Genomic DNA, 9,733 nt, shown 5'->3' on the forward strand with positions numbered 1-9,733 from the left:
ATTTAAAAAGTTCTTTGTAACCTAGCCCCCTCCAATCTTCCCAGTCTTTTTATACCTTCCTCCCCAACATGTGCTCTTGGATTCAGTGGCACTAGCCTCCTTACTCTTCTATGAACAAGATATCTTAACTAAAGGAATTCTCTCTGACCAATGCCAAGTCTCTCCCTTCTCCACTTTGAATAGTGACTCTAATAGTTTCTATTATGTCCCAACTAAAACCCATCTTGTATAGGAAGCCTTCCCCAACCCTTCTTAATTCCAGTGCTTTCCATCTTTTAATTATTTCCTATGTATTCTGTATATAACTTTCTTTGTTTACATTTGTCTCTCCCACAAAATTGTATGCTTCTTGAGGGCCAATTCTAGTAACCTATTACTCTACAAAATCTTTCATATATAGCTTCTTCTTTCTATTCACATAGATATTACCCTGTTTTAGGTAGTCATCATGTCTCCTTTAGACTACTACAATATTCTTTTACTTATTTTTCCTGCCTCATCTCCCTGTACCCTACTCCATCTTTCACTCAGCTTTCAAGGTGAATTTTCTAAAGCATAAATATAACCATGACACCTATGTGAGAAAAAATATATATATATATATATAGTTTGTTTGTTTGATATTTCAAGTTCTCCGTAATCTGGCTCCTTTCTACTCTTTCTATCCCTTTATATTTTACTTTTCTCCAGACATTCTACATTCTAGAAATGGTGATCTATTTGTAGTTTAAAAAAAAAAAACAAAAAAAACACAACAAACTAATATCCATTACTTAGTTTCCTCAAGTTTCTTCAAGTCTTAGCTCAAATCCTACCTGTCTCAGGAAACCTTTCCTAGTCCTCCCAGGTAATAAAGCCTGCTCATCTCAAATGAATTGAGATTTTCTGGACTGACATACTAACACTGGTCTTTAATGTTCTCTGAGTGAACCTGAAATTCTTCTGTTGTGTCAACAACTACAATACCAGATTAAGCTTGCAGGCATCCTAAATCAGAGGCTTCCTAGCTTTATCGAAACTATTCTTGATGGACAATACACAAGACATCCTGAGTCCTTAATTTTTGGCTTTATGCGCCTCACTCAAATCTTTCATGAGCTCAGTTCCATCTGCAGCTCTGCATGTCTGCCTGCCTACTTGAAAGAAATAAAACCACACATACAATTTGATAACTATTTTGTCTTTCTTAGACTGAACTCTGGGGAAAAGTTGACAATGTATAGAATGATTTTACATATACATATATTCACATTTGTGTCTAATGGTAGTCATCTCTAGGTAGGAGGAAGGGAAGGGGAAAAAGTAGGGAAAATTTACATGATAATTTATTATATATTTAAAAGGAATAGCATGTTGTATATAACAGATTTGCAATTTCTTAAGTAATCATCTCTTTTTTATTACATTGTGTTGTGGAAATGTTTGTTTTAGTCCATACATTAAAAAATGTTTCATTTTTAAGTAAAAAATGTAAATTCCTTGAGGACAAGTGCTGTGTATTTAAGTGGAAGGTTAGATGACATGCCCTGGGTAATACAGTAAGTACTTATAGCTCTCTATTGTCCCCAGTTCCTCTAGCTGTCCCTACTGACTTCATTGCCTGTTCTCTTGACTATTAGAGGAATTCACTGCTCTATTTTAGCATTCTTCATGCAAATAGGGGCAATCTTAGTCTTAGGGGAGGCAAGGAAAAGATCAGTGCCAAGGGAGCTCATAATTCCTCCAACTTTTTCAAGCATATTCCTTCCCTGGCATAAATCTATTTTACTGAGATTAATCCTGACACATAGTGATGCTCAGCTAGGAAACTAGCTTTTGTATGTATCACTTTCCTTCTCTAGAGGAGTTCAGTCTCAACTATATTCAAATTCTGACTGGAGTCAGAAGAGGGCAGCTGGGTGGTAACAGTAGAGCACTTGGGCCTACAGTCAAGAAGACTCAATTTCAACAGGCCTCAGGCATTAACTAGCTGGGTAACCCTGAGAATGTCACTTAATCTTTATCTTAGTTTCTTCATCTATAAAACAGAGATGATAAAAAGCATTTACTTTGCAAGGTTGCTTACAAGATCAAATTAGATAAAATTTGTAAACTACTTAGCACAATGCTTGGCACATAGTATCCTAAAATATTGTTATTAATAGTAATAATGATAATAAGTACATAATGATAATAGCTTAACATTTATATAGCACTTGCTATGTGCAAACTTTAAAATACTATATAAATCCTAATCAATATTATGATGATGATGATGATGATGATGCAATGAAAACAGCATAAGATTTAAAATCAGGAGACTTAAATTCAAATATTACCTCTTTTAGTATTTGTGTAACATTGAACAAATCATTTAACCTCTCAAGATCTCAGTTTCCTTATCTTCAAAATTAGGAAATTGGAATAGATGTCCTCTAGGCCCTCCTCTTGCTCTAAATCTTTTTCACCGATATAAAGGTAATATGGCATGACATATGTGTATGTGAAATCTATGTAGTGCAAGCCTTGGAATAAAATTTTTGAGAATGCCTTGTGTATCTATTTTGCTATTGGTATGTAAGTAAGGAAGTAAAGAAATTCTGAAAAAAAGATAAAATATGTTCTAAAATTGCCATGGTCTATATGGCCATCATCCAAGAACTTACTCAACTAAGAGACCCAAATCATCAAGTTAGAATCAGTTTTGTCAAATTAACCCCTTTCCAATTTCCTAAAAACAATCATCTGCTAAATTAGAAAGGAGTTGTGATCACTGTAGAGAAAGCATCCACATGATGAAATTAAATATCCATGAAGAACATTTTAACTGTAAATAGAGTGAATATCTTCATCATGATGTACAGGAAAATCCTATCTCACTTGACACACATGTAAAAGGGACTTCACAGTGAAAGAAAATAACAGCAGAAAAACTGGTCTGCACCTTTTTGACCCAGTGTAATTGTCAACATCTAATCAGATTTTAGTAAGTGCAGCATTAAAGCCAAAATTAAAAAAAAAAAAAAGAATTATATGATCTTAGAGGTCCTGCTATAACTCCCAAACAGTGCTGCCCCACTGAAGAAGGCTGACATCACTGGAATCTAACAAGTATTTATTTGTTGGTTGATCATTTGACTGATTTGTTAAGATTCAGCATCACTGAATGGGAAATAATATTTTCTCCAAATAACTCAAGCAAATCTGTGGAGACCTTTGCTCCTCAAGTTTATAGAAACCTGATATATAACCTGGTGTCCACAAAAGCTGTCTCAGTGATTAAAAGACCAAAAATAATTTAATCCAGTCTTCTCTGAAGTTATACATAATGTGCTAATGTAAATAATCAGTAAGAAAATGATTAAATATATGGTATTCAAGAACTTTAGTGTGATGTAGTGAATGGAGAACTAGGCTCATAATTAGAAGGAATAACATTTTTGACATATTCTGGCTGTGTGACTCTGAAAAAATCATCTATTTTTACTTTCTTAGAGCCTCTGGTAACTATAAATTAGTAAAGTGTCAATGCACATTGGTAAGTAGTATTTCTTTATCAAAAAATTATTGTAGCTAAGAAATCACAAATCTAGGTCCTTTTCCCCTGAGGAAAAAAGACACAAGACAAAAGTATGAATTTGAAGTCAGGAGTCCTGGGTTTGAATTTGAACTATGCTACTTATAGTTTGGAGCCGCTAAAGAGCACAGTGTATAAAGCACTAGACATGGAGTAAGGAACTTTATAAGTTCAAATCCAGTCTCAGATACTTACTATATGTATGATTCCGGATAAATTACTTAACTCAGTTTCTTCATCTATAAAATGAATTAGAGAGAAAAATGGCAAATCACTTCTTTTTTAAGGGACATGAATAGTGGGATATGATTGAAATGACTAAACAACACTTAGTGTTTGTGTAACAATGAGCAAGTCTAGCATCCTCATGGTGCTTCTTGACAGTTCATGTTCTATTTCAACCTATGAAATAATCAAGTATCATAGATCTACCCTTGAGAAGGACCTCAGAAATCATCTAGTCTACCCTCTTCATTATATATAGAGAAAACTTTAGTCAGAGAGGGTAAGTGAACTGCCTATCATTATGTAGCTAGTAAGCACCAGAAGTGAGATTCCAAGTTCTCTAACTCTAAAGCTTATTTTCTTTCCAATGCTTTTCTGCTTCTTAGAACTCAGACTTAGGGGTATCCTGGTAAATATTTAACAATCAGCTTTTCAAGAGGAAAATGTGTGCACAAAAAAGGAGGAAATATGTGCACAAAATAATTTTAAGTTAATATGCATTTTAATATTTTCCATCACTTCCTTAAGTCTAGAAATTTAAGAAAATAATAAATCAAGTCCCTGTTTTCACCTATTTCTGAGATGTACATGCTCACATTGAAAACTGAACAACTGGTTTTCATAAAACATATAATCTGGCTCCAGTAAGTCCCTGCTCAGAATACTTGCGTTTTAAACATGAGAAAGTTGATACATAGAAAGGCTAAAATGACTTATGTAAGATGACTTACTGTGATGCTTCAATATTTTACTGAGTTATTAATTTTGTCAATTTACTTCTTCATGGTATTCCTAGCATTCCATATCTTATCTTTCCTATAATTGTATGGGTGTATATGTGCAGAAACATTTTTAATGTATGTTGATTTCTTATTTTTTAATACTTTTTATTTTCAAAACATTTGCATGGATAATTTCTCTTTTTTTTTTTTTATTTAATAGCCTTTTATTTATAGGATATATACATGGGTAACTTTACAGCATTAACAATTGCCAAACCTCTTGTTCCAATTTTTCACCTCTTACCCCCCCACCCCCTCCCCTAGATGGCAGGATGACCAGTAGATGTTAAATATATTAAAATATAAATTAGATACACAATAAGTATACATGACCAAAACGTTATTTTGCTGTACAAAAAGAATCAGACTCTGAAATATTGTACAATTAGCTTGTGAAGGAAATCAAAAATGCAGGTGTGCATAAATATAGGGATTGGGAATTCAATGTAATGGTTTTTAGTCATCTCCCAGAGTTCTTTTTCTGGGTATAGCTAGTTCAGTTCATTACTGCTCCATTAGAAATGATTTGGTTGATCTCGTTGCTGAGGATGGCCTGATCCATCAGAACTGGTCATCATCTAGTATTGCTGTTGAAGTATATAATGATCTCCTGGTCCTGCTCATGTCACTCAGCATCAGTTCGTGTAAGTCTCTCCAGGCCTTTCTGAAATCATCCTGTTGGTCATTTCTTACAGAACAGTAATATTTGCATGGATAATTTCTCAACATTGATCCTTGCAAAAACTTGTGTTCCAAATTTTTCCCTCCCTTCCTTCTACTACCTCCCTTAAATGGCAAGTAATGTATGTTAAACATGTTTAAAAAATTAAATCCAATATATGTATACATATTTTATACAATTATCATGCTGCTCAAGAAAAATCAGATAAAAAAGGAAAAGAAATGAGAAAGAAAACAAAAGGCAAGCAAATAGCAAAAAGAGTGAAAATGCTATGTTGTGATCCACATTCCCATAGTCTTTTCTCTGGGTGTAGATGGCTCTCTTCATCACAAGACCATTAGAATTGGTCTCACCATCTCATTGTTGAAAAGAGCTACATCTATCAGAATTGATCTTCATATAATCTTGTTGCAATGTACAATAATTTCTTGGTTCTGCTCTTTCACTTAACATCAGTTCACGTAATTCTCCCCAGGCCTCTCTGAAATCATCCTGCTAATCATTTCTTGTAGAACAATAATATTTCATAACATTCATATACCATAACTTATTCAGCCATTCTCTGACTGATGAGCATTCACTCAGTTTCTTGCCACTACAAAAAGGGCTGCCACAAACATTTTTGCACATGTGGGTCCTTTTCCCTCCTATATGATCTCTTTGGGATATAAGTCCAGTAGAGACACTACTGGATTAAAGAGTATGCACATTTTGATAGCGCTTTGGACAGAGTTCCCAATGCCCAATGATTAGTGTCCCAATTTTCCCACATCCCCTCCAACATTCATCATTATCTTTTCCTGTCATCTTAGCCAATCTGAGAGGTGTGTAGTGGTACCTCAGAGTTGTCTTAATTTGCCTTTCTCTGGTCAATAGTGATTTAGAATGCCTTTTCAAATAACTAGAAATGGTTTCAATTTCTTCATGTAAAAATTGTTCATATCCTTCAAACATTTATTATTTGGAGAATGACTTGAATTTTATAAATTTGAGTCAATTCTCTATATATTTTAGAAATGAGAACTTTATCAGAAACCTTAAATGTAAAATGTGCTTCCCTTCTAATCTTGTCTGCATTGATTTTGTTTGTACAAAAACTCAGAGACATTTTTATAATGAACTATAATCACAAGGAGAAATTGCTCCAAATGAATAAATTAAAACTCTCTCAGAATGAAAATACGTAGTAAGGAATTATTTAAAATAAATTAATGATTTAGAGTCATATTACATTGTGTTAAGCATTGAAAACTGATATAAAAATTCAAACTACCTTTTAGGTTAAAGACATTGAAACATAAATAATAGATCATATAGTCAACATAGTAGTAAATAACAGTAATTTTTAATACCTCATGTCAGAACAAGAAAATGGACATCTGCAAGTGATAGCTATCAAAATTATATTAGTTTATAATGTCTATAATTTTAAAATAGCAAAGATCTTACATTTAATAAGAATTATATATCTGATGAATGTAATGGGCTGAGGTTTGAGTTGATGGCACTGAGGTCCCAAGTACATGAGGCTAAATAGTAATTGGATTGTACTCTATACATGATTGGATAAAGAATGGTCCCTGCCCATTCTCTGTGCAAGTCCTGATGTGTTGTACAGGAAATGACGATTTTGGTGGGTGGAGGCAGAGAGAGGAACAGGAAGAGAAGCTGGGAGAGATTGGGCCTGGAGTCCATTTCTCCTGGCTGCTGGTCGTGTGGCTGGTGATCTAGCTAGCTTCTCGACTCAGCTGCACACACTGCTATCACCAATTCTCTTTCACCTCCGATCCTTCTTCACTGAGAATAAAGACTGACGATTTTCCCCTAACCTGAACTCCGGACTCCTGTTGATTTTAAAAATACACGGTCTTCACAGATGAAGGAAAATAAAAGTGATTACTCACATGAAATCAACTCTACCCAAAACTTAAGAGATCACTGGCTATATTTACTGTCTCCTTCCTTCTTACTAAAACCCAAACTATTCCCCCCCTATCAAAGAAAAAAATAAAAATCTAATCTAAGCCTTCCACTTACTGTTCCTCAAAAGGAATCAAATTTTAAAAAGTGATTTTTCCACCAACTTTAAACTTTGTTTAATGAGTACAAAGAAATTTAACATTTCTATAATGCTCCTTTCTGTTAGAAACACACAATAAATATTACTTGGAAGGGGCTACCCTGTGGATTGTGTACCCTGGTTCAAAGTAAGTTATCTAAGAAGGCACTACTCTATGATTTAAGGCTTGTACAGCATTATTACAGTGAAATCTAAGAATTTACTTTATTGAAAGGACAATACTGCCTAAAAAGTTTTTTAGACTAGCTTTTTAGACTAAAAATGACCAAGAATTTGTATTACAAAGTTTTCCAGTCAAAATGCCAAGATGAAGCAAATAGCAAGTGAGTTGTTCTTCAATGAAGTGGGGTTTCTTTTTTTTTTTTTTTTTGTAAAAAATGAAATCATTAATAAGAACCATCCAATCAAAGGCCCTCACCTCTCCAGCTTCCTTTAGCTACAGATAGAACAATGTTTGCTCTTTCTCTCTCTCTTACACCTTCTAGCACCATTCTTGTACTGTTCTCCATTTAAACAAAGAGGGAAATCATAGTCCAGTGCTCTTCCCCCTGTACCACTGTACCTATACATTGTTGTTTTTCCTTCATTCTATAAGACCAATGACAGCAGTAGGGAGTTGTCTTGACTTGCAAGTGAATTAGGTTTAAGTGAGGCAGGGCTGTGTAAAGTCATCAGCCTCACTCTATCCTAACCGAGTCATCTGAGTCCAGTGACAAGATACAGATCAAGATGACAGAAGATGAACTCAGAAGTAATGGGAGTCCTTGGCCTTTTTAAACTAGAGTCTTCCATAGGTCTCAGTTTGTTTGAGACAACACCCATTCCGTGATTTAAGACTAGATAAGAAAAGAGGCAAAATATGGCCTGCTATAACCTACTCAAAAAAAAAAAAAATCAAACTGGGAGGAAAAGACCCTGTTCTGATCAGAACAGAAACAATAACTCCTACCTATACATAATATAATTTTTTGTGAGTGTTGTGGATAAAATTTCACCTCTATTCAATATAATAACTGTGTAACTGAAGTTCACTAATTCTGAGTAAGAATTTTTTTCTTGTGTTTTTAATGATTTTTGATCAATTTGACTCTATTCATTCTTCAAAATTCCCATGAGTATCATTTTACTATGCAACATGAATAGCCTTGGCTCATCCCCAGAACTAACAGGAAATTCATTTTCTGAACTCAGAGAAATCTTGCCCAAAAAGCAGGTTCCCAGTTTAGAAGCAAAAGAGATTGCAGACTCCATCTAAAAAAAAATCATAGTAGTTAATTTAATCTTTTTATCTTAATAAACCTATTGTTATACTGAGCTATTATATATTTGTTGTATTTGGTTTACTAAATAATAAACTCCATGAAAGTGAGAATCATAATTTCTATATTTATATACACTATATATATATACATATATGCATAAATACATATACATATATGTGTATATATAGTATAGAGTTGGGAGGGACTTTATAGATCATATGGTCTAACTCCTTCATTTTGCAGATAAAAGAATTAAACTTCAAAGATATGATAATTTCTCTAAGATTACACAATTCATTCTGAATCTGAGATTTGAGTCCATGTTTTCCAACTTTGTCTCCACACTTTTTTCATTATACATCTTTTGTTGAATTGAATTAAATTTGCTGATTGACATGCAAAATCTGATTGTATATAAATCAAATGCTGATTCAATATTTGCAAATAAAGAAAAAACATTTTTAAAAAATAGGCATAAATTCATTCATCTTTATAATTTAATCATTTAGGGAAGAATAATTTTTGTAATCCGTTGCCTTAATAAATGACCTTACTTGTTGTTGTTCTGTCATTCAGTTATTTTTTGTGATCCCATTTGAGGTTTTCTTGGCAAAGATAGTGAAAAAGCTTGCCATTTCCTTCTTCTTAGACAAGGAAACTGAGGCAAACAAGGTTAAGTGACTTATCCACAGTCACATAGATAATAAATGTCTAAGACCAGATTTGATTTCAGAATGAGACTTTCTCACACTAGGCTTAGAATTCTATTCAGTGTACCACCTAACTATCCCTGATCTTACCTAAATAGGCTATTAATTAATGGACCAATGTCATTCTGTAGAAAGACTTTTAGTAGGATACTGTAAGGGTATGTTCTCAGAATTCTCTATATTAAAAGTAGACATAGTGTGGCATGGTAAAAATAGCATATGGATATGTGTTGTGATGCAGGAGCCGCCTGACCATCCATTGTGGTGGCTCTCCTGTCTCCTGACTCCTCCACTAAGATGAAGGATGGTCTAGAGATCCTCCAGAGAGCTAGTCCACATATTACATTTTGGTATCTGAACAGGGACCTCCAGAAGGACACTACAGATATGTAATTTGAAATTCAAATCCTGGCTTTGACATTTAATATCTGTGTGA

This window comes from Sarcophilus harrisii, chromosome 4 (genome assembly GCF_902635505.1).
Source record: "Sarcophilus harrisii chromosome 4, mSarHar1.11, whole genome shotgun sequence".
Lineage (NCBI taxonomy): Eukaryota > Metazoa > Chordata > Mammalia > Dasyuromorphia > Dasyuridae > Sarcophilus > Sarcophilus harrisii.